The following is a 27,645-nucleotide window of genomic DNA, read 5'->3' as shown; positions in this document are numbered from 1 at the left end:
GGTCAGAGAAAGCCAGAATTTATGAGTCATCACTAAAGTTTCAGGGAGAGTTGTTATCTCATCAAGGAAAACCAGACATGGGTGAGTTCAAGGCATTGGTAGGGATTTCAAGCAAGTTTACAAATCACAGAAATTTATAATGAAGCAGAAATTAACTTTTCATGCCTTTATGATGAGATGGCTCCAAAACTTAAAAGGAAATTAGGCTGGATTTTTTACTTGCTATGGCTATAGCTTTTAAAATATATGTTGCATACTTTAGCAAGTATGAGAATTAAATTATTAATATTAATTACTACTGATTTTTAGAAGACTGAATAAAATAGGAAATTAGATATTTGTTATTAAATCCATAAAAATTTTGATTAATATATTGATATTATAAATGTGGAAAATTTTGACAATGATAAAAAGAAATTTAATATAAGGGATTCAATATTATAAGTCCCTCATGATCAGTGTGTCAGTCCTTCAATATTTTTTTTTTCATTTTTTTAGGTCATTTTGAATTACACTTCTGCAAACGTTTGTTAAGTATACAAATTTAAGATTTTGTATTTTGTAAAGTAGAAAAATGGCAGATTTGAGCTCCTGTCAGGATTTTAAAACTTATAAGACATGTAGGGCATCTTAGCAATTTTTTTTTTTTCATATTTGCACACAGTTCAATTCTAGAGAAGAATGAGTTGGAGACATAGTCTACTGTTCTGAGCAAAAGAGAAATTGCCTTAGGATATTTCTAAAGCTTTTAACTTTTCTAACATTTCAGTATTTTTTGTGATTTGAAAAAAAATATTTATTTTAAGAAACGAATTGTTTGAAATTAATTATTTATCTTTCCTGCATTATTTTTCACTTTCATTGATTTTTTTAGAAGAACTAACAGAACAGAATTCCAAAAGTGTTCCATGTAAATTTAAAGGTATGTTTCTAATAATCAAGATAAATAGCAGAAGCAAAACATCATCTAGTTTGGTGGTTCTGCCTCAAACTAGATAGTTACTTATTTATTTCTGCTATTATTCACTAGGTTCCTAAGGTTGCAGAAATCACCAACCAACACAGAGAAATGTCTTTTTAGTTTGTTTCTCACAACCAATTCAAGCCAAAATACATTAGTATCACAGTAGTTTCATACCAAAGTGTGTTTCTAAATAATAAAAAATATGTAATCATAAACATATAAATAAATATAAAATAAAATATAATATTAGATAGATTTTTTTCCTGGATAATCATTTTGTATATATTTCCCTTTAGACACAGTTCTGGGAACAAAGTGTCACAAATAAGACATAAATCCTACATTGCTACACAGAGTAATTAAAGCACATACTAAGAGCTTGGTATAAAACTTGGCATAGAGACATAAATAAATAGAGAACATTAGAGATAATTATACCTAAGTGCTAAGCAGCAAATTCATAGTCTTTAAGTATATGAAGAGACAAGTTATCATAGCAAATTTTATAACTCAGTTGCTGCTAATATAGAGAGATAGAGATATTTATTAAGAGATGGTTTTATGCAGATTTTTGGTTTAAAAAGGGAAAGATCAGATAATGCAGGTGATTTAAACATGAGCAATAATATTTTTCTGCATTCAGTACCTTTTTTGTAGATATATGAATTATAATTAATTCCAACCAGTAAAATGTAGAAATAGTGTAAAGATTATTCACTAGGAGTAAAATTACTTAAAAAGAGAATCAAAACTTCCATTCCTGTCCAAATGTTTATTCCTGACAAAAAGACTGCTTTTTTGAACCATTTCTGTAGATATGATTTTTTGTAATAAATATTTTGGTGATTTTTTCACATATCACTTAATATATTTATGCTTCACATTTTCTCTTTTGTCCTATTTTACTACCTATATACTGAAAGAAAAAATTTCTAAATCCCAAACTCCCTTGATATTTGAGATATCTTTTAATTTTTAAGCTTATATCATTTCTATAATGAATACTGTGCTTTCAGTAAAGAATGACTATTTGTATGCACCTGGCTCATTTACAGGAGTTCTGTTGTGTTCTTTGGTTTTATTTACAGTGAAGTTTAAAAAAAGGTTAATGTTAAACCAAAACACAAAGAAAAGACCACCAACTCAAATTTTAAATCAAATTAAATCAAGATAGTATTGTGTGCACAAAAGCTGGCCAGGACTGTCTCTTACAAGATTCTATGCTAGAGATCATCGCCCTGATCTTCAGAAAAAGTTTTTACAGCACAAAAGTTACAAAGGAGGTGGGTGTCTAAGGTACGTACAGGTAACAAGATTTTGACAATCATAGTACAAAGGCAAATAGCAGGTTAAGGATCTACATGGCTAACATTTCAAGGTAGAAAATAAATTCAGCTCCAGACATTAGAATTTATGAGCTGCCACTGAGATTTAGAGAGAATTGTTATTTGGTCAGTGGGAGCCAGAATTTATGAGGCACCGGTAAGGTTTTATAGAGGGTTGTTATCTGGTAAGGGATAGCCAGGCATAGGTGAATTCAAAACACAGGTAGAAACTGCAAGCAAGTTTAAAATATCAAAATATTGTCAGGCCAAAGAGAAATTTTAGTTTTCTTGCACAAAACAGAAATAAACTTTTTACCTATAAAAGCTCTATGAGAAGATTTTATTTTTTTTTTTTTTGTATTTTCTCCTATCTAATGGCTTCTGGCATTTCTTTGTTTGTAACCATAAATGCTTCTCTTCTGTTTTTATTGGGCTTCCAAAACAAAAAAAAAATATATATATATATATATATATATATATATATATATATATATATATGGATAGATAGATAAGCCCTTCTCATAGGGAAGATGTTTCTAATATAGCAAGTAACTACTCTTTAACCCACAGGGTCTGACAACCATATTATAGGATATGAAAGACCCTCCAATATGCTTGTTCTTCCAACTATTGTTTGCAAAGATTGACAAAAGTCAATTCATTGCACAGAATGAGTGAGGTGAGTCTCTGCTCTGCAGTCCAAAACAGGAGGTAAAAGGGCCCCCAAAGTGAGTTTAAGACATGACCTACCTGACATAATCCTAAAAACAAAAGAAAACATAAATTCAGAGAGTACCATACCCACATAATCTCATTTGACAGAATCAAATTCATAAGAGGAACAGAGGACATAGGCAAATCTAAAGGGATTTGACTATATTTTCTTTTTCTAAATTGCTATTAATGTCTCTCACAATTATAGAGTTCTGGATCTCCTCAGTTACTACTTTATCATTACCTTCAACCTACAATGCATGAGGCACACTGAATTTACCCTCATAATCATGTACTTATCACTTATTTTTTTCTATAGAAATGCATATGTATATGAATATATTTTTCAAACATTTCCAAGATTCTACCATGAAAATTTCTGTGATATCACTTCTCTGAAATGCATTTTCATTTTTCATGTCAGTTCATCTAAGGATTCCATATCATGTCTTGGAAAAGATAAGACAACCCTAAGGCCATTCTTATTTGACTATTTATAAACTATAATTAAAGGTCCACCTCAGTACCTCCATAGAACTTAAGTCTCATTCACCTTTCTCATTCATAGTGCTTTATTTTTTAAGTAGGTAGCAGAAATTTTATTTTGAAGAAGAGTAAGTGATTTAAAGCCATTCAGTGTACTTTAGAGGATCTCAAAAACCTATCGTTGTGGTTCTTAAACAACCTTACCACTGAAAGATCTGGATTACACTCCAGGTTGGACACTGATACTATGCTTCCATGGGAAATGGTTTCTTGGTTGTGAATATTGTCTTTCCCTTTCCCCTATAGTCTTGGAAATGTGTAGATTGTGTGAACTTTTAGAATCACTATTTTCAACACAGTTAGCATGGACCCATTTGATAATAGAAGACATCTATATTCTGAAAAAAAAGACCATTCACCAAACCCTAAAGAAGTGATAAAATAATATCTGGAAAAAATAACAGTCATCCATTAGATTATTTTTAAAAAATACTAAGAATAATTTTAGTTAGTAATACATTACTGTACTAGAAAAAGTGATATAAATGCAATTTTAATTTTAAAGTTGTTTCTGATTACTACAAAGAGAGTATAAAAAGCTGGGTACATGCGCTAGAGTTGTGTCTGAGTTGTAGACTACTTTGCTAGAATGTGCAAAGCACTGAGTTTGATTTTCAGAAAAACATATAAAGAGTTTTTTTTTGTTGTTGTTTTATTTTTTAAATACAAGATAGTGGAATGCATCGCAATTCTTATTACACATATAGAACAATTTTTCATACCTCTGTTTGTATATAAACTATGTTCATATCAATTCCTGTCTTCATATATGTACTTTATCTTTTTTAAAGAGAGAGAGAGAGAAAAAAAATTTAATATTTTTTCTTTTTTAGTGTTCGGCGGACACAACATCTTTGTTTGTATGTGGTGCTGAGGATCGAACCCCGGCTGCACGCATGCCAGGCGAGTGCACTACCACATAAGCCACATCCCCATCCCCATATATGTACTTTAGATAATAATGTCTATCACATTCCACAATCCTTGCTAATCTTTACACAACACTCCTACACTGGCTACTTCACATAAAATTGCCTCAGGTATTTAATGCATTAATCAAATAGATTTTATTCAGCCTATGCAGTGCTGTTGGAATGGCTATTATAAAAATCTAAAATTGTCATGTATGGTGGCATATGCCTGAAATTCCTAGAATCTATGGAAAATGACACAGGAAAATTGTTAGTACAAAGACAGCCTCAGTAACATAATAACACTACAATCAACTTAATGAGAGCCTGTCTCAAAATATAACATGAAAAAGAATGTGGATGTATCTCAGTGGTATGCACATCTGGGTTCAATACTCAGCACCAAACCATACAAAACCAAGCAAATATCTCATAATTAATAGGGATTCCAGGGTACACAAATATGTAAAAATGTTGGTGACGATATAAATTTAATAAATATATTTTTATAAAAGTGTTAAGGTTCTTTAAAGCCCAAAATAAAAATGCCACATAATCCACTAGTAATAATTTGGGGTAGCAGTGCAAAATCGTACATGCCTGTACTCCCAGTGGCTTAGGAGAATAAGAGGTAGAAAACTAGGGATTCATTCTCAAGTTAAAGTCCAGCCTCAAGAACTTGGCAAGGTCCTAAGAAAATCAGTAAAAACCTCTCTCAAAAATAAATAAATAAATAAAAGTGTTGGAGACTGGGTATGTAGCACACTGGTAAAGTGCCCTGGGGTTAATCTCCAGTATTTAAATAAATAAAAGATATAAATAATAATTCTCGGTAAAAAAAAAAAAATGCCATAAAATCTAGTAATAATAACTCTGGGTATATATGTAAAAAATTGAAATCCTTTTGCTAAATGTATTGCCACACATCTATTTTTATTGTACCTTTATTCACAGTATCTAATAAAAGAAAACAAATAAAGTATCTTTTAGATAGAAAGTATATCAGAAAATGTCTTCCCGCTGCAAAGCATCCAATTAGTCCATCCCTTCAAAAGCTACACACTTAAAATTCAAACTGGTCCCTAGAAGGCAAGACTCAGAGAGTGGTGTTTTATAAATACTCCAAAAAATTTGGAATCTCTGGGAACCTTGTTTCAGATATTCTAAAACTCAGAACTAGGTCCTATGGGAGGTCAGAATGAGAACACAAGACATAATAAATTCTCTAATGGAGAATCTTAACTCAGACACTGACATAACCAAAAGCAGTGTTGGAGATAAAAAATAGATTCTGTTTCACTGATTTCTGGGTTATGTATTGATATCAAATATATATTAGAAAAAAAGTTAAGGCTACTGGTTAAAATCTACATAAAACAGTTATTATAAATGTATCAGGGGCTGGGTGTGTTGGTTCAAGCCTGTAATCCCAGTTGCTGAAGAGGCTGAGGAAGAATTATCAAAAGTTCAAAGCTAGCCTTAGCAGAATCGAGGTGCTAAGAAACTCAGTGAGATCCTGTCTCTAAAAAAAAAAAAAAAAAAAAAAAAAAAAAAAAAATCCTGGGGATTTGTCTTAGTAGTCAAGTGTTCCTGAGTTCAATCTCCAATATCCCCCATAAAAAATGTACCAGGGGGCTGGGGCTTAGTGGAGCTCACTTGTCTGGCACATGTGAGGCACTGGAATCAATTCTCAGCTCCACATATAAGTAAATAAAATAGAAGGTCTATCAACAACTTTATATATATAGTACCAAGATATTGACATGGACTTTGATCTAATTTGTGTGTACTTTAGCCCTTAAGATTGATGTCGGTTGGGGCTGGGGATGTGGCTCAAGCTGTGGCGTGCTCGCGTGGCATGCGTGTGGCCCGGATTCAATCCTCAGCACCACATACAAACAAAGATGTTGTGTCTGCCGAAAAATTAAAAAATAAATATTAAAAAAATTCTCTCTCTCTCCCTCTCTCTCTCTCTGTCACACACACTCTCTCTTAAAAAAAAAAAAAAGATTGAAGTTGGCCAGGCATGGTGATGAATTCCTGTAATATCAGCTGTTTATAAGACTGAGACATAAGGATCATGAATTCAAAACCAGTCTCATCAATGGTGAGGGACTAAGCAACTCAGTGAAACCCTGTCTCTAAATAAAATACAAAATAGCGGTAGGGATGTGGCTCAGTGATAGAGTGCCGCTGACTTCAATCCCTGGTCTCCCACCCCCAAAAAATGGGGCTGAGTAAATAGCTCAGCTTGTAGAGTGCTTGCCTTCTAAGCATGAGGCCCTGGGGTCAATCCCCAGTACAGAGAGAGAGAGAGAGAGAGAGAGAGAGAGAGAGAGACTGAAATTGCATGTAATTTAAATTCAAGTTAGTCCCACTTTTATTTTTTCCTGCCACACCAGAATAAAAGGGTTTCTTGAAATATTTGGAATGTTTCTGTGGGTTATTTATTTATTTATTTTTATTTACTTATTTTTATGTGGTGCTGAGATCGAACCCCAGACCTTGCACGTGCTAGGTGTGTGCTTTATCACTGAGCCACAACCCCAGATTGTCTGACCATAAATAAATAAACAAATTAATAAATACATAAACCCTCAATTGATGACCCATTACAGTTTTTAAAAATCCTTAATTGGGACACATAAACCTCATTTAGGAGAGATTCATTCTTTTTAATGTCACCTAATTTTATTCTGCTTTCTTCTCATGAGAAAATCTCAGAATTATAAATTAAAATCTTTTAAAAATGTCCTCCAGTTCTTGAAGAAAAACATTATAAATGATGCATACCTTTGAAATAAAACATGGGAAAATAATGATCCATAATGCTGAAAGTGGATTTTTGAGATGAACCAAAGTTTCTCAGTTTGCCAATTGAATCTGGGTGCTTGTCTCATAAATTTTGAAGAAAAAAAAAATCTATTTAAGCAAGAAGAAATAGAATGCCCACCATGTGGTATGAGGAATGATACCAGAAAAAGAAAAAAACAAACAAACAAAAAAAAAAACAAAACAACTCATTTTTCAGTACCATCTTAGAAGTTTACAGATAGTTTTGGGCAGAACATGGGGCATAATGCATTTAGAATAGGCTTTGGAAAAGGCATCCTGACTACCATGTGGGTTCACTTTCATTCTTTCTGTGACCCATCCTTTTTTCTTCAAATTCAATCAGGAATCACCCCTGGGACAAAGGACTTTGTTGAAGGCTTCAAGGCCTTTTACATTTGAAATACGTCTTAATGGTGCTCATTAACATCTTTCAGTTAGCCACCAGGTGTGTTTGAGTGAGGCCCATTATCCACATTACATGGTCATTATACTATCTATTCTATTTTATACTTATTCCCTGTGAAAAGAGAACCCTAGATTTGCATATGTGAACAGAGAGCTAGAAAAATAGGGGTTTATTCTGAGACCTATGGAGAGCTAAACTGAAGTTCTGGATTTCAGATTTTTGTTTTGGATTTGAGATACTGCTTTTGCTACATTTAAAAATCTCAGGACTCATGAAGAGAATGAGTTAAAAGCCACTATCATCAAATTTGTGAGGCCCTAAGAAATTCAAAGGGACCCTGTCTCTAAATAAAAATATTTAAAAAAGGGGTGGGAATGTGAATCAGTGGATGAACACCTCTGGGTTGAATTTCTGGTACCAAAAAAAAAAAAAAAAAAAAAAAAAAAAAAACAATACACACACAAATAATAATAATAATAATAATAATAATAATAATAATAATAATAATAAATAAACAAACAAACAAACCCTGATGAGTGACAAGCCCTAAAATTAACAACTTCTCTCATGCATAAATACAATAAATGGATTTGGAGTTCTCTCTTGATAATTATCTCAGTCTTCACCATGCAATCTGGAGACATGCTGGACTCATGGCACATGGAATCCCACAAAGGGCTTTAGAAAGAAGCTGAAAACACCATACAATTATGGAACAAAATGCCCAGGTTTTCAACTGCTGATCTAAGCCTCACTAGATTAGTCAGAGGGAGGTGAAGGCTAAGATACCACAGAGAGACCCTCTGGCCACAAGACTCTGGAGAGAACCAGGAGGAGTCCCTAACCATGACTGCCAGTTTCCACCATTGCCACTCCTGTGAGCTTTAAGCCACCTTCCTAAGCAGTCTCAATATAACAAGGCACACTTACCATCTCCTGGCTCTCAAGGTTCTCAGCGTTCTCCCTGTGTTTTTTTTTTTTCAGATTCTGCATAGCACAGACACCTGGGCTCTGGATCCAGGACAGAAGCTACAAAAAGATTGAAAAAATGGCGGGTTCCAGACACCAAGGGAACAGAGGATTGTGGAAGCCCTCCCCCTCATCACTGGCTGCCTGACGATTGGACAGTTCTCACCTAAGTGACTGATTGGTCAAGGCTTCAGGCACTGCCTCCAACCTGAGCCAAGTGGGCACAGAATCAAAGTCTAAATGACAGGCTGCTCCGTTGTCATTGTTAACCAACTACAGATCAGGGCTGAGAATATAGCTTAGTCAGTAGAGTGCTTGTTTTGCTTATATAAGGCCATGGATTCAATCCCCTGCACTACACACATATACTCCCACCAAAAAAATACATTAAGCAACGGACTTTGGGGACTAGGTTTATGGATCAGTTGTAGAGAACATCCCTAGCATGCATGAGGTACTTGGTTGAACACGAAGCACCTTATTAAAAAGCCACCCAAGAGGGGGATGTGGCTCAAGCTGCAGCACACTCGCCTGGCATGCGGGCGGCCCAGGTTCGATCCTCAGCACCACATACAAACAAAGAAGTTGTGTCCACCAAAAACTAAAACTAAATATTAAAAAAAGCCAACAAACTACTAATGATACTGTGACCATCTACAACAAAAAAAATTCAAGAAAAAAAAATTTGTATTGGACTTGTGCACCCTCACTACAGAACTCATAAACACTTTTTATAAATAATATATACATATATGTCTTCAGAAAATGTATAAAATTATCCTGTGATGTCTTTTCAAGTAACTTATATTACAGGTATTCTTCACAACCTTAAATCCTCCCCACCTCACTTCTTCTTCTTCTTCTTCTTCTTCTTCTTCTTCTTCTTCTTCTTCTTCTTCTTCTTCTTCTTCTTCTTTCTTCTTCTTCTTCTTCTTCTTCTTCTTCTTCTTATTATTATTATTATTATTATTATTATTATTATTATTATTATTATCTAAGGCCTGTTAATTGCATTAAATGCCTCTGTATGGGGTTATTTTAAGGCAAAGTTTTCTTCCAATAATAGGACCTCGCCCAGAGAGAAATGTATTGACACTTATAACTGTTTATAAGGTTAAAGCAATTTGTGAATAAATATGTATATATATTTTTATGAAAATGATAACACAATTACTTTAATATATTTTTTTTAATTTTTCTATTCTTTGTCTCATAAAAAAAACAGTTTGAACTTTAAACTCTTCAGCAATGTTCTTATATCCCTTCCCCCAAAAACGTGACTCACAAGTATAATTCAAATTATTGAGACTCATAAATTTTTGATCCTTTATTTTAACTAGTGAAGTCTAAAGATTTTCTTTTTATTTTCAACTTTAAATGAAGCCCACTTTTTATAGCTTTCTTGTTGTGTAACTGACATTTAATATTCTGCAATTTTTACCCCCATTCTGATCACTTTGGACTATTGATGTTTTCATGGAGGGGATCTCAAAGTGGTCATGCACAAGGTAGGAAATTGATATAGTAAGATATAAGACTGGTGATTGCTGAGTATGTAGATTTTGCTATACAAAAGAAGTATTGGTGGATGATATGGGGGTAGGGAGAAAAAGAGCAATGAAAAAAAGAAGAAAAACTTGAACAGTAGAGGGGCTCACATGCTACAAGTCTACAATGATAGCGTGAATATAGAGGGTAGTGTTCTTGGAAGCAGCAATAAAATTTGAGGGAAAGAAAAAGGTAATTTTTTGCACAGTTCCCAAGTGAGAGAGCCAGGTGAATGGGTTCTGTGTTTAACTCTTCCCACCTAGGAGTGGAATTTATAGTTCATAGGGTATGTCTCAGTAAGTAGTAAAACACCATTTCTATGTACCTTTACACTTTTTCATGGCTACAAGCTGACTTTGACAATTCCAGTCACATTACATCTTTGCACTTGTTAGCTATTCATTAATTAATTCATTCATTACATTATTTATTTGTTTTTTATTAATTCACTTTTTCTTTAGTTGTCATTGTTTTTACATTACTGGTGATTACATAATTGCATAAATATTCTGAATGTTGACTTTTGGTTAAATATTGTTTTATGTGTTTATTCATACATTTACTTTTCATTGAAATGTTTTTCCTTTACCAAGCCTGATTTATATTAGACCTCAATCTTCATTTATGAAGACTAGATAAAATCACATTATTCCAAATAACTCAAGGATTTATCATCTTTGCAGAACCCTAATCACCTGCTAAAGTTGACCCAGTCTGGGTCATCTAAAAGCTGTGTCAAAACTCCTCTTTTTTCTTATATACACTTTAATAAAGAATTTCTCTCTAACTTTTATATTTTGGAGAGTAGACTAACTTCCCAAGCAGTAGTTAATAACCTAGATGAGTTTTCCAACTAGCTCACTATTATGTTTAAATTATTTAATCCTTGACACTAACTGCTGAGACCCATAGCAAAGTAAGAATGACTCATGGCAATTTCCTTGTCAGCTTACCCCATGTTGCTTAGACAGAGGACTCTCCATTGTGGAAATGGGCTTGCCTTGGACCCAGGTCATTTGCAGTGACATTGCATGTATGTTTGAGTAAGGTGACCCTGCTCAAGGACAAGGATGGATCCGGGTTTAGGGAGAATCCTGCTGGATTAGGGTGGGTCCAGGTTTAGGGTGTATCCTGCTGGGAAATGGAGTATCCTGCTGCCTCAGGCGCCTGCTCCTTGGGTTTAGGGCAGTTCCAGGTTTAAGGAGGACCCTGCTGGGAATAGGGCGTATCCTGCTGCCTCAGGCCCCGCCCACTCCTTGAGTTCCCTTTGAGTTCTCGCGGGATTCAGAGAGTATTTTGGGATGCAGAGCCCAGTGGAAGTGCTTTTTCCCCAGAACCTGAGTGTAGAGTGCTGGTGACAGTTCAGGAATAAAGAATTGCTGTTTGAATCTACAAGGCTGTGAGTGGCTCGTGATTTTGTGCCCAGGCAGACTGCGGCAACTAACAGTGTCACTGATTAATTTTTTTAATTTTTGCAAGATCTCTCTCTCTCTCTCTCTCTCATATGACAAATTGAAATCAGATATGCTTTTTTACTAAGAAACACTCTCAGCCATTAATAAAATATTCTATAAAGAAAAAGGGTTTCACTGATTTTCATAGAGCCTCACTAAATTGCTGAGGCTGGCTGACTTTAATCTAATGTTATAGAAGTTAGCAATGAAGCAGTGGTAGAATGTTCCACCATTTCCAGACTTTCCGTGGTCATTTTTTTATACATTCACTGTACAGAGAAGTAAGTGTTTCATTATTTGCAAATTTGAAGGAAGGAGCTTAGGAGCAATTAGATCTGAGGGTAGAGTCAGCTCCATGGTCCAAACTCCACTCTGGGATGCCTGGCTCTTAATCTCAGTGGTCCCCAGCAGGTACACAGTGAGGGTCTTCTGGGCCCTTCCAGTTCCTAATATCAGCATAGACATCCCATTTCAGCTTTATGCAACAGACAGACTTTGCTGCTGCTGCCGGCTGACTTACAAGTTCAGGGAATCTCGTTACTGAATTCAAAAGACCTCCTGACTTTGGCAGTGAGCCTCTGCCAAAGGCTCAGGGATAATCACTTTATACAAATAGAAAATGGGCCACTCTCAGCTCTTTGCCTCCCTCAGAGCCGTCTGCAGCACAACATGTCCCTGGGCAGACAGCCCGGCCCCATGGTGCACAGACTGACCAAGAGTTGCTGAGGTTCCCTGCCCCCAGGCATCCATACAGAAACCAGGACCTCGTAGGGCGTCTGTCCCAGAAGCTGGTGGGCCTAGTGTCATCTTCATTCTTCTTCACTAGAGGTAATTCTTAGGTTAGGAACTCTTACAGGATGTAGGCTGGAGTTTTCTGTAACTCCAGAAGCCTCTTCTGAATACTGGGGAGTAAACACTTTGGAGAAGCTGGGTTGTAATCAAAGAGCCAAGAGGAGGCTGTCCTCAGGAGGAAGGATACGCCATGGAACACTGATGGGGTCCTATTTTAAGTGGTACAAACCCTGTTTTATTGTGATTCTATGGAACCTCAAGCAAAGAAAGCAGGAAGACAGCTGAGCCAAAGCAGGTAGAGAAAACCAAACGCTGAAACAGATATATCACACCCCTTACCAGATGTGCAGCTTTTTTTCTGGAAGGCAGCAAACCTGGCACAACATGAAGGAGAATGGAAAGTACTGGAGCCAGAAGTTGAACTCAGGGCTCTCTCATTCAATTGCCCTTGTGCAGAGGTCACTTGACTGGTAAGATCTACTTACCGAGGAAACATTAGCAAGGTGCGCCCCAGCACCTAGAATCTTTCTTGCCAGGAGAACTCCAAGGCTCATGTTAAAAGGCTTTTGATCCTAGGTGGTCCTAATGTTTCTAAATTCGGTGGGGAGGAGGTTCTTTATACCTAGGAGGTTTGAGGTAAATTCAACTGACTTTGAAATATGCAAGAGGCTAGGTTTAGTTAATTTAAGTGAGAAAGAACAGAATTCTACCAAGATTTTTTTTTCACTTTTGCTCTAGATGGATGGTGTTACTTTAAAACAAAAGGAATGATAACCAAAGAACTACATGTGAATATATGTCTGTGTTTGCCATCATGAGAACATACACAATAATTCTGTTCCATTACACTTACTCAAGTTTACTTTAAAAATATTTGCTCCGGCAAGGTAGAGGGAACTGTGACCATGCACAGAGCAGGCCCAGCGGCCTGATGAGGGGCAGAGCCGCCCCCCACCCCCCGCGCCTGCCAGGTAGGCGGAACTGTGATCACCGACAGAAAAGGCCCAGTGGCCCACGGAGGGGCAGAGCTTCCAATCACTCCTGCAAGGTAGGCGGGCCTGCGACCCACCGGCAGAAGAGGAGCAGCGGCCTGCTGAGAGGCAGAGCTGCCCCCTCCCCCCCGCGCCTGCAAGGTAGACGGAACTGTGACCACCATCAGAACAGGCCAGACCTGCAACCGAGAGACAGAACAGGCCCAGTGGCCTGAGGAAGGGTAGAGCCGCCCCCCCCCGCGCCTGCAAGGTAGGCGGACCTGCGACCCACTGACAGTACAGCCCCAGAGGCCTGCAGAGGGGCAGTGCCGCTGCATGTGCCTGCAAAGTAGGCAGAACTGCGACCACCGACAGAACAAGCCTAGCGGCCCGCAGAGGGACAGAGCCGCCGCCCGCGCCTGCAAGGTCGGAGGACCTGCTACCGACCGGCAGAGCAGGCCCAGCGGCCTGCCGGCATGGTAGGCACATTGCCCCAATTGGAGGAGGGGCAGAGCCGCCGCCCGCGCCTGCGAGGGAGACTTTGCAACTATACAAGACCAATATAAATATATAGGGGGAAAATTCAATAGCACAACAGTTTCACCAAGTAGAAAGGAACGCGAACAGTATGAAGAGACAAGGAAAGAAAGGAACACAAGCATTGCAGGTCAACTCAACGTTAGAAGAGGTAATAGCTGCAGCTGATGGAATGTCAGATAAATAATTCAGGATATACATGCTTCAGATGATCTGGAGTCTCAAGGAAGACATCAAACAGCAAAATCAGACAATGAAAGATCACTTCAACAATGAATTACATAAACAAATCCAAGAAGCAAAAGATCAACTATACAGGGAAATAGAGGTTATAAAAAACAAACAAACAGAAATCCTAGAAATGCAGGAAGCAATAAGCCAACTTAAAAACTCAATTGAGAATACTACCAGCAGAGTAGAACACTTAGAAGACAGAACATCAGACAATGAAGATAAAGTATTTCAACTTGAAAAGAACATAGACAGCTCAGCAAGACTGTTAAGAAACCATGAGCAGAACATCCAAGAAATATGGGATAACATCAAGAGACCAAATTTAAGAGTCATTGGGATACAGGAAGGAACAGAGTTTCAAACCAAAGGAATGAGCAATCTATTCAATGAAATAATACGAGAAAACTTCCCAGACTTGAAGAATGAGACAGAACCCCAAATCCTAGAAGCCTACAGGACGCCGAATGTGCAAAATCATAAGAGACCCACACCTAGACACATTATAATGAAGATGCCCAACATACAGAATAAGGAGAGAATTTTAAAAGCTACAAGAGAAAGGAAGCAGATCACATTTAGGGGTAAGCCAATCAGGATAACAGCTGATCTTTCAACACAGACTCTGAAAGCTAGAAGATCCTGGAATAACATATTTCAAACACTGAAAGAAAATGGGTTCCAACCAAGAATTGTGTTTCCAGCGAAATTAAGCTTCAGGATGGAAGATGAAATTAAAACCTTCCACGATAAACAAAAGTTAAAAGAATTTGCACCTAGAAAACCATCTCTTCAAAACATCCTTGGCAAAACATTACAGGAAGAGGAAATGGAAAATAACAATGAAAACCAACAGTGGGAGGTAGGACACTAAAGGGGGGAAAATAATCAAAGTGGAAAACAAACCATGTTTAGTAACATAAATAAACAAATATGGCTGGAAGAACAACCCATATCTCAATAATAACCCTAAATGTTAATGGCTTAAACTCACCAATCAAGAGACACAGGCTAGTAGAATGGATCACAAAACAAGACCCAACAATATGCTGCCTACAGGAGATGCATTTGATAGGAAAAGACATACATAGGCTGAAGGTGAAAGGTTGGGAAAAATCATATCACTCATATGGACTTCGGAAACAAGCAGGAGTATCCATACTCATATCAAATAAAATAGATTTTAAGCCAAAGTTAATCAAAAGGGATAAAGAGGGACACTACATACTGCTCAAGGGAACCATACACCAACAAGACATAACAATCATAAATATATATGCCCCAAACAATGGTGCAGCTATGTTCATCAAACAAACTCTTCTCAAGTTCAAGAGTCTAATAGACCACCATACAATAATCATGGGAGACTTCAACACACCTCTATCACCACTGGACAGATCTTCCAAACAAAAGTTGAATAAGGAAACTATAGAACTCAATAACACAATTAATAACCTAGACTTAATTGACATATATAGAATATACCACCCAACATCAAGCAGTTACACTTTTTTCTCAGCAGCACATGGATCCTTCTCAAAAATAGATCATATATTATGTCACAGGGAAACTCTTAGACAATACAAAGGAGTAGAGATAATACCATGCATCCTATCTGATCATAATGGAATGGAACTGAAAATCAACAATAAAAGAAGGAAGGAAAAAGAATACATCACTTGGAGAATGAACAATAGGTTACTGAATGATCAATGGGTTATAGAAGACATCAAGGAGGAAATTAAAAAATTCTTAGAGATTAATGAAAACACAGACACAACATATCGGAATCTATGGGACACATTGAGAGCAGTTCTAAGAGGAAAATTCATTGCTTGGAGTTCATTCCTTAAAAAAAGAAAAAACCAACAAATAAATGATCTCATACTTCATCTCAAAATCCTAGAAAAAGAAGAGCAAAACAACAGCAAAAGAAGTAGAAGGCAAGAAATAATTAAAATCAGAGCTGAAATTAATGAAATCGAAACAAAAGAAACAATTGAAAAAATTGACAAAACTAAAAGTTGGTTCTTTGAAAAAATAAACAAAATCGACAGACCCTTAGCCATGCTAGCGAAGAGAAGAAGAGAGAGAACTCAAATTACTAGCATACAGGATGAAAAAGGCAATATCACAACAGACACTTCAGAAATACGGAAGATAATTAGAAATTATTTTGAATCCTTATACTCCAACAAATTAGAAGATAGTGAAGGCATCAATAAATTTCTTAAGTCATATGATCTGCCCAGATTGAGTCAGGAGGATATAGACAACCTAAACAGACCAATATCAATTGAGGAAATAGAAGAAACCATCAAAAGACTACCAACTAAGAAAAGCCCAGGACCGGATGGGTATACAGCAGAGTTTTACAAAACCTTTAAAGAGGAACTAATACCAATACTTTTCAAGCTACTTCGGGAAATAGAAAAAGAGGGAGAACTTCCAAATTCATTCTACGAGGCCAACATCACCCTGATACCTAAACCAGACAAAGACACTTCAAAGAAAGAAAACTACAGACCAATATCTCTAATGAACCTAGATGCAAAAATCCTCAATAAAATTCTGGCCACTCGGATACAAAAACATATCAAAAAAATTGTGCACCATGATCAAGTAGGATTCATCCCTGGGATGCAAGGCTGGTTCAATATACGGAAATCAATAAATGTTATTCACCACATCAATAGACTTAAAAATAAGAACCATATGATCATCTCGATAGATGCAGAAAAAGCATTCGACAAAGTACAGCATCCCTTTATGTTCAAAACTCTAGAAAAACTAGGGATAACAGGAACATACCTCAATATTGTAAAAGCAATCTATGCTAAATCTCAGGCTAGCATCATTGTGAATGGAGAAAAATTGAAGGCATTCCCTCTAAAATCTGGAACAAGACAGGGATGCCCTCTCTCACCACTTCTGTTCAACATAGTTCTCGAAACACTGGCCAGAGCAATTAGACAGATGAAAGAAATTAAAGGCATCAAAATAGGAAAAGAAGAACTTAAATTATCACTATTTGCAGATGACATGATTCTATACCTAGCAGACCCAAAAGGGTCTACAAAGAAACTATTAGAGCTAATAAATGAATTCAGCAAAGTGGCAGGATATAAAATCAACACGCATAAATCAAAGGCATTCCTGTATATCAGCGACAAATCCTCTGAAATGGAAATGAGGACAACCACTCCATTCACAATATCTTCAAAAAAAATAAAATACTTGGGAATCAACCTAACAAAAGAGGTGAAAGACTTATACAATGAAAACTACAGAACCCTAAAGAGAGAAATAGAAGAAGATCTTAGAAGATGGAAAAATATACCCTGTTCATGGATAGGCAGAACTAACATCATCAAAATGGCCATATTACCAAAAGTTCTCTATAGGTTTAATGCAATGCCAATCAAAATCCCAACGGCATTTCTTGTAGAAATAGAGAAAGCAATCATGAAATTCATATGGAAAAATAAAAGACCCAGAATAGCAAAAACAATGCTAAGCAGGAAGTGTGAATCAGGCGGTATAGCGATACCAGACTTCAAACTATATTACAGAGCAATAGTAACAAAAACAGCATGGTACTGGTACCAAAACAGGCGGGTGGACCAATGGTACAGAATAGAGGACACAGAAACCAATCCACAAAACTACAACTATCTTATATTTGATAAAGGGTCTAAAAGCATGCAATGGAGGAAGGATAGCATCTTCAACAAATGGTGCTGGGAAAACTGGAAATCCATATGCAACAAAATGAAACTGAATCCCTTTCTCTCGCCATGCACAAAAGTGAATTCAAAATGGATCAAGGAGCTTGATATCAAATCAGAGACACGCCGTCTGATAGAAGAAAAAGTTGGCTACGATCTACATTCGGTGGGGTCGGGCTCCAAATTCCTCAATAGGACACCCATAGCACAAAAGTTAATAACTAGAATCAACAAATGGGACTTACTCAAACTAAAAAGTTTTTTCTCAGCAAAAGATACAATAAGAGAGGTAAATAGAGAGCCTACATCCTGGGAACAAATCTTTACTCCTCACACTTCAGATAGAGCCCTAATATCCAGAGTATATAAAGAACTCAAAAAATTAGACAATAAGAGAACAAACAACCCAATCAACAAATGGGCCAAGGACCTGAACAGACACTTCTCAGAGGAGGACATACAATCAATCAACAAGTACATGAAAAAATGCTCACCATCTCTAGCAGTCAGAGAAATGCAAATCAAAACCACCCTAAGATACCATCTCACTCCAGTTAGATTGGCAGCCATTATGAAGTCAAACAACAACAAGTGCTGGCGAGGATGTGGGGAAAAGGGTACACTTGTACATTGCTGGTGGGACTGCAAATTGGTGCAGCCAATTTGGAAAGCAGTATGGAGATTTCTTGGAAAGCTGGGAATGGAGCCACCATTTGACCCAGCTATTCCCCTTCTCGGTCTATTCCCTAAAGACCTAAATAGAGCATGCTACAGGGACACTGCTACATCGATGTTCATAGCAGCACAATTCACAATAGCTAGACTGTGGAACCAACCTAGATGCCCTTCAATGGATGAATGGATAAAAAAAATGTGGCATTTATACACAATGGAGTATTACTCTGCATTAAAAAATGACAAAATCATAGAATTTACAGGGAAATGGATGGCATTAGAGCAGATTATGCTAAGTGAAGCTAGCCAATCCCTAAAAAACAAATGCCAAATGTCTTCTTTGATATAAGGAGAGTAACTAAGAACAGAGTAGGGTCGAAGAGCATGAGAAGAAGATTAACATTAAACAGGGATGAGAGGTGGGAGGGAAAGGGAGAGAGAAGGGAAAATGCATGGAAATGGAAGGAGACCCTCAGGGTTATACAAAAGTACATACAAGAGGAAGGGAGGGGAAGGGGAAAAATAATACAAGGGGGACAAACGAATGTCAGTAGAGGGGGCAGAGAGAGAAGAGGGGAGGGGAGGGGAGGGGAGGGGGGATATTAGAAGATAGGAAAGGCAGCAGAATACAACAGACACTAGTATGGCAATATGTAAATCAATGGATGTGTAAGTGATGTGATTCTGCAATCTGTATATGGGGTAAAAATGGGAGCTCATAACCCACTTGAATCAAATTGTGAAATATGATATATCAAGTACTATGTAATGTTTTGAACAGCCAACAATAAAAAATTAAAAAAAAAAAAAAAGAACACATGAAAGATGTACAAACCATTAGTTAATAAGGATCTGAACATCAAAATCAATGAATGAATAGTTATAATGCAAAAGACAGATGATAGCAATTTTGGAGAGGATTTGAGAAACCTGGTAGCCTCATCCGTGGCTGGTGGAAACACACCATGGTCTGTTGTTATGGGAAGCAGTTGGCTGCTCTTCCACAAGGTCATTGTAGCTATCATGTGACCAACATTTCCTCCCTGTGCATTCCTATGAAAACCAGCCAACCCAGGGCATAGCATAATGATGTGGTGGTTTCTAACAGGCTTATGCATCAGACTCACTGGGCAGAGAGTTTGCAACACACACATTCCCAGACCAAAGCCCCAGAAAACCTCACTTACCAGGGCCCCCTGTAGGTGGCCAGGGACTGGGCAAGTGTGTAGGGATGGCCATGGGTGTCAGGAAGACCCCAGCACTGCGAGCTGAGCTCCTCAGAGGCACAGGTGAAACAGCATAGGAGAGGCTCCCTGGTAGCCTTGCCTTTGGGTACCAGTAGGTGCCTCAGCAAGCGAAATGTCAGAAGTACTAGAGCTGCCTCACCCAATGCCACTCAATTTTAAGACAAAGAAGGCTGCTGTGAAAATGTCTTGTTATACTTACAATTGAGAATCACCAAGAGGGATCCTAACATAACAATCAGACCTTCCTTCCTTTGGCCTTAAGAGTTGCTAAATCATTAATGCCTCAGGGGAAATTAAATAGTATAATGTTGCCATTTCTTAAGTGATGATATATTTTTTTTTTAAATCCTAAATGTTAATTCACTTTCCTCTAAAGATGCTGAGAGGTACCTGTGAATGTAAGCCACACAGAAAGTCATTCAATGCATATAAGGGATAAAGGTCATCACTGACAATTCACCTGATGCTTAGAAACCCATGCTGTTTTTGTAGGAATTTATATGTCAGCTCACTTTACCAACAACTATTTTCTTTTATCTTTGATTTGCTGCCTTCTGGAATACTTAATTCTGAATACTTAATTCCCCTCGTTTCTACAAACTATTCCATCTTGTTTCAGCTCGGATTATCTGGCCCCTCCTGCTCCATATTGACATTCATTAACTGGATTATTAAGCAAATATTGATAGAATACCGCCAATGCACAATTCACTGAGATAGGTGCTTCTGGACACACAGAGAGAAAATAAGGGTCAACATGAGCAGCTCAGTGAATGTATTAAAAACCACGGCAAGGTATGGACCTTCTGACAGGGTAGACCTTATGGTATTAAAAAAAAATCTTAAAAAATAGGTCAGAGGGCTTTTTCAATTCATGTTGATAGATTAAGAAGCTAAAACTTATTTCATTTACTTGTATTGAAGTCCATGGCTCCTTGTAATAGCAACTCCCTTTCTGAGTTTTTGCAAAGACTATTTTCAGTAATCTGTGTGGAATACTGTCAGGCTCATGGCTCTACGTAATCCACTGGTGCTTCATTACCTGGTAAACAGGAGCATTGGCTTTTCACCAAACATCTGGAATTCTGCAACTTGCTATATCATGCATCTCTATATCACAATGAATTCCCTTTTATATACTATTATACTGTACCAATTAAAAATAATAAATAGATAGAAGAAAAACCATAGAGTTCAGGAAGAAGAAGAGGGAAGGTGTGGGTAAGAAAAGGGAAGTACTGGGTTGTTGAAATTATATAAATTATATGCATTTATGAATACATCAAAATGAACCCCACTGGTAGGTATAACTATAATGCACACACACATTTTCACACACATCCAAATATGACTATATGTGACCATATGTATACATTCTTTCCACTAAGAAACCCTTTACAACTAAGATGAAACATATGAAACAATAAAACATTGTTTATATATATAAACAAAACATTGGGAGAATACTGTAGCCATTACTTCCTCTATAAGACTCACAGACCATGAGGTGATAACACAGGCAGTCACGATAAATTTTAGTGTTGGTCAGGTTGCTCAATTATCTCATCTGATACTTCCAAATAAAAAAAGTTCCAGTCCAGAATTCAGTTGTAAGCTGGAATCTCTGATAGTCTGGGTTAGTAGGGGGCTGCGAGTAAAACAGATTTTCCTAACATTCCCCTCTATTACAGATGCACCACTTATTCTAATTTGTTGAAAGAAGAAAAAAATAGTCTAAAATCCAAGGTGTATCGTGCTCATTATTCTCTATCCCATTTTTCACCTTCACCAGGCTGCTGTTGGAAAGGACTTTCTAAACAGGGTTGCTTCTCACTCACTATTGATTTCTAAAAGAAGGCATGAGTGCTGCATGATACTCGTGAGTTGAGATCTTGGCTTTGTCCCTTTCACTTGTTTGATCATGGAAAATTAGTTAGCTTCCCTGGGCCCCTGTTTCTACATCAGTAAATGTGAGATGATTAAAGTACTTACCAAGTTGTCTTGGTATATTTAAATGAGATAAGGGATATCAGCACCGAGGAGAGCCTGGACCTCTAGTGCTGCTTAAGGAGCTGCCGTTGCTCCAGTGTTACTGAGTAGCACACTGCTCCGGGGCACAGCACACACAGGTAGGCCCAGGACACAGTTAAGGAAATACAGCACACAGGGATACCTGACAATCTTTTCTAGAAATCCAGTCCATATTCTAATCTCTACATCTCTTTTTGGATAAAATATGCAGCAGTTGGTGAAATTAAGATTAATCAACATAAAAAGTAAATAATAGGGAAAACATTCCTCATGCTATCTTGCTTGAAACTGCATCATGGACATTCTGATTTGAAGTATGTATTGAATTATTATTACTTCACTAAAAATAGATTTAAACCAAATCTTCCTTTACACTTTATTGAAAATAAAAACATATCATCTTGGTAAATTTATAGAAAAAAATTAAATTATTCATACATTGAGCTCCTTCCTGTTTTATTCTTTTGTGTATTTTCTAAATCTTATACAATAAAAAAGCTCATATTTTGGGAAAAAAAGGAAACGAATATAATTATTTTAAAAAGTAAAGCAACCAGGTATGAATCTTTGAAAAAATATTTGGCTAAATGAAAATCCATGAGAGTAAAGACTCCAAGCGCTTGACCCTAGATTAAAAGCACCAGTTTTCTACTTGTTGTAGCTGATGATGTTCATCAAGAGAGAATTTCTCGAAGTCTCTTTCCCCGTCTGTAAACGTGAATGTTTACCAATGCAAGGATACAAAACCACTCACTTGGGAGCCAGTCCAGGCTGCGGTGTCAGTGACGTGAGCACCAGAACCTCACAGAAGTGCCACACTCGTCACTGACAACACAACTCGTGTGGGTCACCTGCTGCTCGTTAGGAAGAGACCATTTACTACCTGGATGATCCCAGGATCCTAATTCATCAAGAGTCATCCCTGATTCCTGGCATATGTCTCAGAGAGTTCTGAAGGTAAAATGACATCCTGTAGCAGTCTTTATGAAGGGATCTCCTTTGGCAAAGCAGGCCTGGTGACCTTTAGCAGACTGTGTCATTACTGTTGATTTCTCTTCCAGTGACCTGTCATTTTTAAATCAGGCCTTTTATTGTCACGCACTTCCTTTCATGACATCTAGCATGTGCTCAGGAGCCTCTCTGGTGTTAGGCTCAGCCCTGGGTGCTCCAGATTCACCAGACATGAAGGACAAGGTGACCCACCGTGACAAAGGGGTGCAGCAGGGTGGGTGGTGTTGGTGCCGCCCCTTTCTCAGGAAGGCTTTCCTTTAGGGACCCCAACAAAACAACTCCCCAGGTACCCCAATCCTTCTCCATTACATCACTGTGCTTGGTTTTATTCATAAAAATGTTCACTGTCTGTAAGGATCCAATTTACACATGTGTTTGATTATCTCCATCTCTACCCATGACTGACACTCCCATAAGGGATATATGATGCATCGAATCACTCCTAGATTCACAGCCCTGGGACAAGGTCTAGAAAGCTGAGTTTCTTTTTCACTCTTTACCTAAGAAATGAACTGCAAGAACAGCTATTTCTGTGTTGCTCTGCTAGCAGGTACGGGAGGCAGCGTGACATCACATCAGTTCCCCAGCTGCATGCACTCTAGAAAGTGGCCTGCCACCAGGCGGAGCCCCCAGAGGCGCCTGCCACCCTCCACAGCAACTCTCCTGGAGTTTCACCTCATTTACTCTTGGCACTGGAAGAAAATCTCTGAAAAGCCATGAAGAGTTCACCTTTTAAGGAATTATGAGTATGCGCCCATGTAATTAGAATTAGAACATAACTATGGGCATCTAAGTGATCCAATATTGACATGGTGTATAAACATGTGGAATAAAATCGAAGTCCTTGTCAGCTAACTCAGAAGCACACCAATAGTCTTTTAAACTAAAGAATGATCATGGGACCTGTGATGATTTCTCTAAAATTTTGATAGCAGAAAGATATCAGCTCCTGAGCCCCCAAACCCACAACAAAACTTTCACTTCACTAGGAAATGAGATGCCCACTCTGAACGCTGCAATATTCGGAACCCTAACAGCACATGGGCTTTGGGGTTTTGTTGTGTTGGTTTTTTAGTAACTGCTCGTATTAATGCAACTGTAGTAGTCTCTTGGGAAGAGGCAACTGGCTCAGTGACCAACTTGGCTTTCCGCCCACACAGCAGAACCTGTCTAATCCCTCAGCTTGCTAGAGTCCTTGAGGATGGTGGAGAGAAGGGCAAAAACCCACGGTGTTGTTTAGCAGTCTCCCACATGTGGCACAATCTCGCCTTCCTTCTGGGAATTGGAACTGTTCCTACTCTATAGGGACCCCGTCAGAATTCAATGAGAAAATAGATAAAAATCTCCAGCACCACATGGGTTGTGTAAGTGTCCAATAGTTCTATGGCAATAATATGAAAGACAGTTTAATCACTTATACAGGGTAGAAAGCTAAATCAGAAAGAAGTTAACTGAAAGAATTGAATCCTAGTTTTTCTGTCTCCAAATCTAGTACGGATTTCAATGCCTTGTTTTAGGGATCAACTAATTCTAAGGTTGGAGGCATCAACAGCAGATGGTAGAAGCAGTCCACATGTCTATTGGACAAATGAATGTGATAGATGTGTACAGTAGAACATTATTCAGCCTTAAAGAGGAAATAAATCTGAACACTTGTTACAACATGGATAAATTAAAGACAACTATGCTAAGTGAAATAAGCCAGCTATAAAAGACAGACAGAGCATGATTCTACTTTTACAAAAAGTAATTAGGTTCATGGAAACATAAAGCAGAATGCTGCTTGCCAGGGACTGGAGGTAGGAGGAAGTGGGAAGCTAGTGTGCCATGGACAGAGTTTCAGCTTGGGGAGATAGAACATTCTGGAAGTGGAGGCAGTGATAGTTGCTGAGCAACATGAATGTACTCTGTGCCATTGGATGAGACATTTAAAATTGGTTGAACTAGAAAATTTTAAGTATGTATACTTGACAAGATTTTTTTTAAGTCCATGCCATGGCCACATTTTCACCACTTATGTTAAACAGGGACGAATGAATGAAAATGGGAATATTAACTCCCCAAATCACTGCAGGAAAGCCAGCTATGTCTTTCCTTGACCATTTCTGATTGACAAAATTGTTCTTTCTCCCTTAGAAAAATGTGAAAAAAAAAAATGGAAGTCCTTGTCAGCTAACTCAAAAGCACATCAGTAGTCACTTGAACTAAAGAATCATCATGGGGCCTGTGATGATTTCTCTAAAGTTTTGATACCAGAAAGATATAAGGTTTCTCCCTTAGAAAACCATGCTGATAAGATTTTAAACATTAATTTTAGATCACAGCTCTGCTGATTTCATTATTTACCTGAAATCACATCCTGTGTCCTCCAACCACAGCACATGTGTATCAAGTATCTGATATGAATTTAATTTTAGTGGAAAAGCAAAACACTGATGTAGATTTGTCTAACCTAAAGAGACACACGCCTCATACATGGAAAGTATATTCAAGCTGCATAATGTGACTCTCCCTTGGCATGTTCATGGCTAAAGTATTCTAAGTCTGTGGAGTGCCAAACACAACATTTCTCTTTTGTCACCTTGCCAAAGTGAAACTTGACCACTGAAGTCTAAAGACGTACAACAACAAAGCACAAATAGATGAGACTTTAAGTTCACTCCAGGAACGTTTGGGGCCACAAAAGCATAGAGAACATGATTACCTTAAAATGTACAGTTTCCAGAAATTCTATTAAGAATTCCTCAGTAGGCATTTGGCTAGAAGCCAACTTTCTCTTTTTCTCAAAAAAAAAAAAAGTGATTTTGGATATTTTCCTATCGACATTTTAGAGAGGCTAAGGCCTTGCCAAATGCCATGTTTGCATGTGGTATTTTTAATCATACCTTTTAAAATCTTCATTTGCATTCCGTTTGGAGTCTCAGAATCAGTAAAATCTCAAATCTAATGGAAAGAGTTCATGTTTTTTTTACCCAATACCATGTATATATAAAATACATATATTAATTTTTTTTCATTCTAACTAGAGAAACATCACAGACTTCATGGCTTCCCTCCAAAGGCTTTACCAGTAAGGCTTATTGGCTCAATTCCCATTCTACTCAAACATCTCTCCAGTTTGCTTTTCTTTGTCTTTTTCACATTTTAACTACACTGATTGTTTACTACTGATGCTTTGGCACTTCCCTCTGAGTGAGTCAGATTAAAAAGCAGCCATAATAATCACTAAGTGATACTGGAAAAAATGATTTGCTCCATCATACACTTCACTTCCACAAACCCGCAGCCCCCTCTACAAATCTGGATTTGCACTTGAGTCTGTTCAAGTTCTTCTGTATAGTGAAAGGCCAATTCAATACCCTCTATGCTCTTGGCCAAAGCTTCTGTCTATAAATGCTTAGCACCTCATACTGGCTCCAGAAAACTCATTTCCAAAGTAGTAACAAATACTAAATGGCCTATTTAGAAAGTCCCAAAAAATCTGAAACAGAAGGGGGAGAGTCCGGGTTGCAGGCCATCGGGTAGGAAACTGCCGTTTCCGCCAAGGCCCCCCTACCTACCTGAGACAGGCGGCTGCCACGCACCCGCTGTTTCCCCTGATTGGAAACGATGGTGACCTTGTTGGTGAAGACCACCCAACCTAACTTGTGGGCACTGCCTTTGCAGCCACTCCTCACGTGCAGCTTAGGGACTGTGGAGGTGCACGGGGCTCACAATGGCAGAGGTCACCCTGGCGTTTCCCTCGAGAAAATGCCTTCCATGTCAGCCATCTCTCCTGGAACTCAACCCACTCTGAAGAAAGAAATGACTTCTTAGCTATGTAGGGGGCCTGGTTTTAAAACAAGTTGCCGAGTGTGCTCTTGTCCCCTGCCAGACATTGGCACTCTGCATGTTTAAATATTTGCTTGGATGCATTTCTCCTGGAGCCCTTGTTCTTAGCACAAATAAGACGTGCTCAGAACATGCCCAGGGCCTCACTTTCCTGGAGGACGGTCCAGACTCTGGAGCCAGAGCGGTTATAAATTGTGTGATGTTGGGAAAGACAGTCCATACCATCCATGTTCCTCATTTCCTCATCTGTAAAATGGGATAATACAGGGGCCTCACAGAATATTTATAGGTATCAAATGGTTTTATACATGTGAACTATTTAGAAAAATGTCTGTCAAATACACATCCCTAGTTCTATCTAAGTTGTTTCATTTTCATTTGAAAGAATTATTATGGCCAGCTGAAGGTATGGAGAGCAGAGTGATAGAATAAAATGTCATTTGGTGCATAATAGCAGCTAAGAGGAAAAGGAAAAAGTCCAAGTCTGCCTGTATGCAAGGGCAATCCTGATGCCTCCCTGACCAATTTAATCAAATATTGATTTTCCACCTCCCTGTTCTGTATCTTAAATCACGGGGGTGTCTCCCTTCCTTCTTTCCCCCCTGTGATTTCCACCCTGAGACTGAGGTTCAGAATTTGACTTTACCTTCTCTGGGTTTGTCTTGGCCCATGTTAGTGAGGTTATGGGTGAGAAGGGAAGGGACATTTCATGGCTGGCTCTCTTAGTCATCCAGGCTATTACTAACTACCATAGGCTGGGTAGCTTAAATAACAGAAATGTAGTTCTCACAGTGTTGGAGGCTAGAAGTCTATCACGGTCAGGTTCTATTGAGGGCCCTCTTCCAGGTGGCAGAATGCTGACTTTTCATTGTATTCTCACATGACAGAAAGATGGTGAGAGAGTTCTCTGGGTTTCCTT

This window comes from Marmota flaviventris, chromosome 11 (genome assembly GCF_047511675.1).
Source record: "Marmota flaviventris isolate mMarFla1 chromosome 11, mMarFla1.hap1, whole genome shotgun sequence".
In the NCBI taxonomy this organism is placed as follows: domain Eukaryota; kingdom Metazoa; phylum Chordata; class Mammalia; order Rodentia; family Sciuridae; genus Marmota; species Marmota flaviventris.
Note: the sequence above shows the minus strand (reverse complement) of the source record.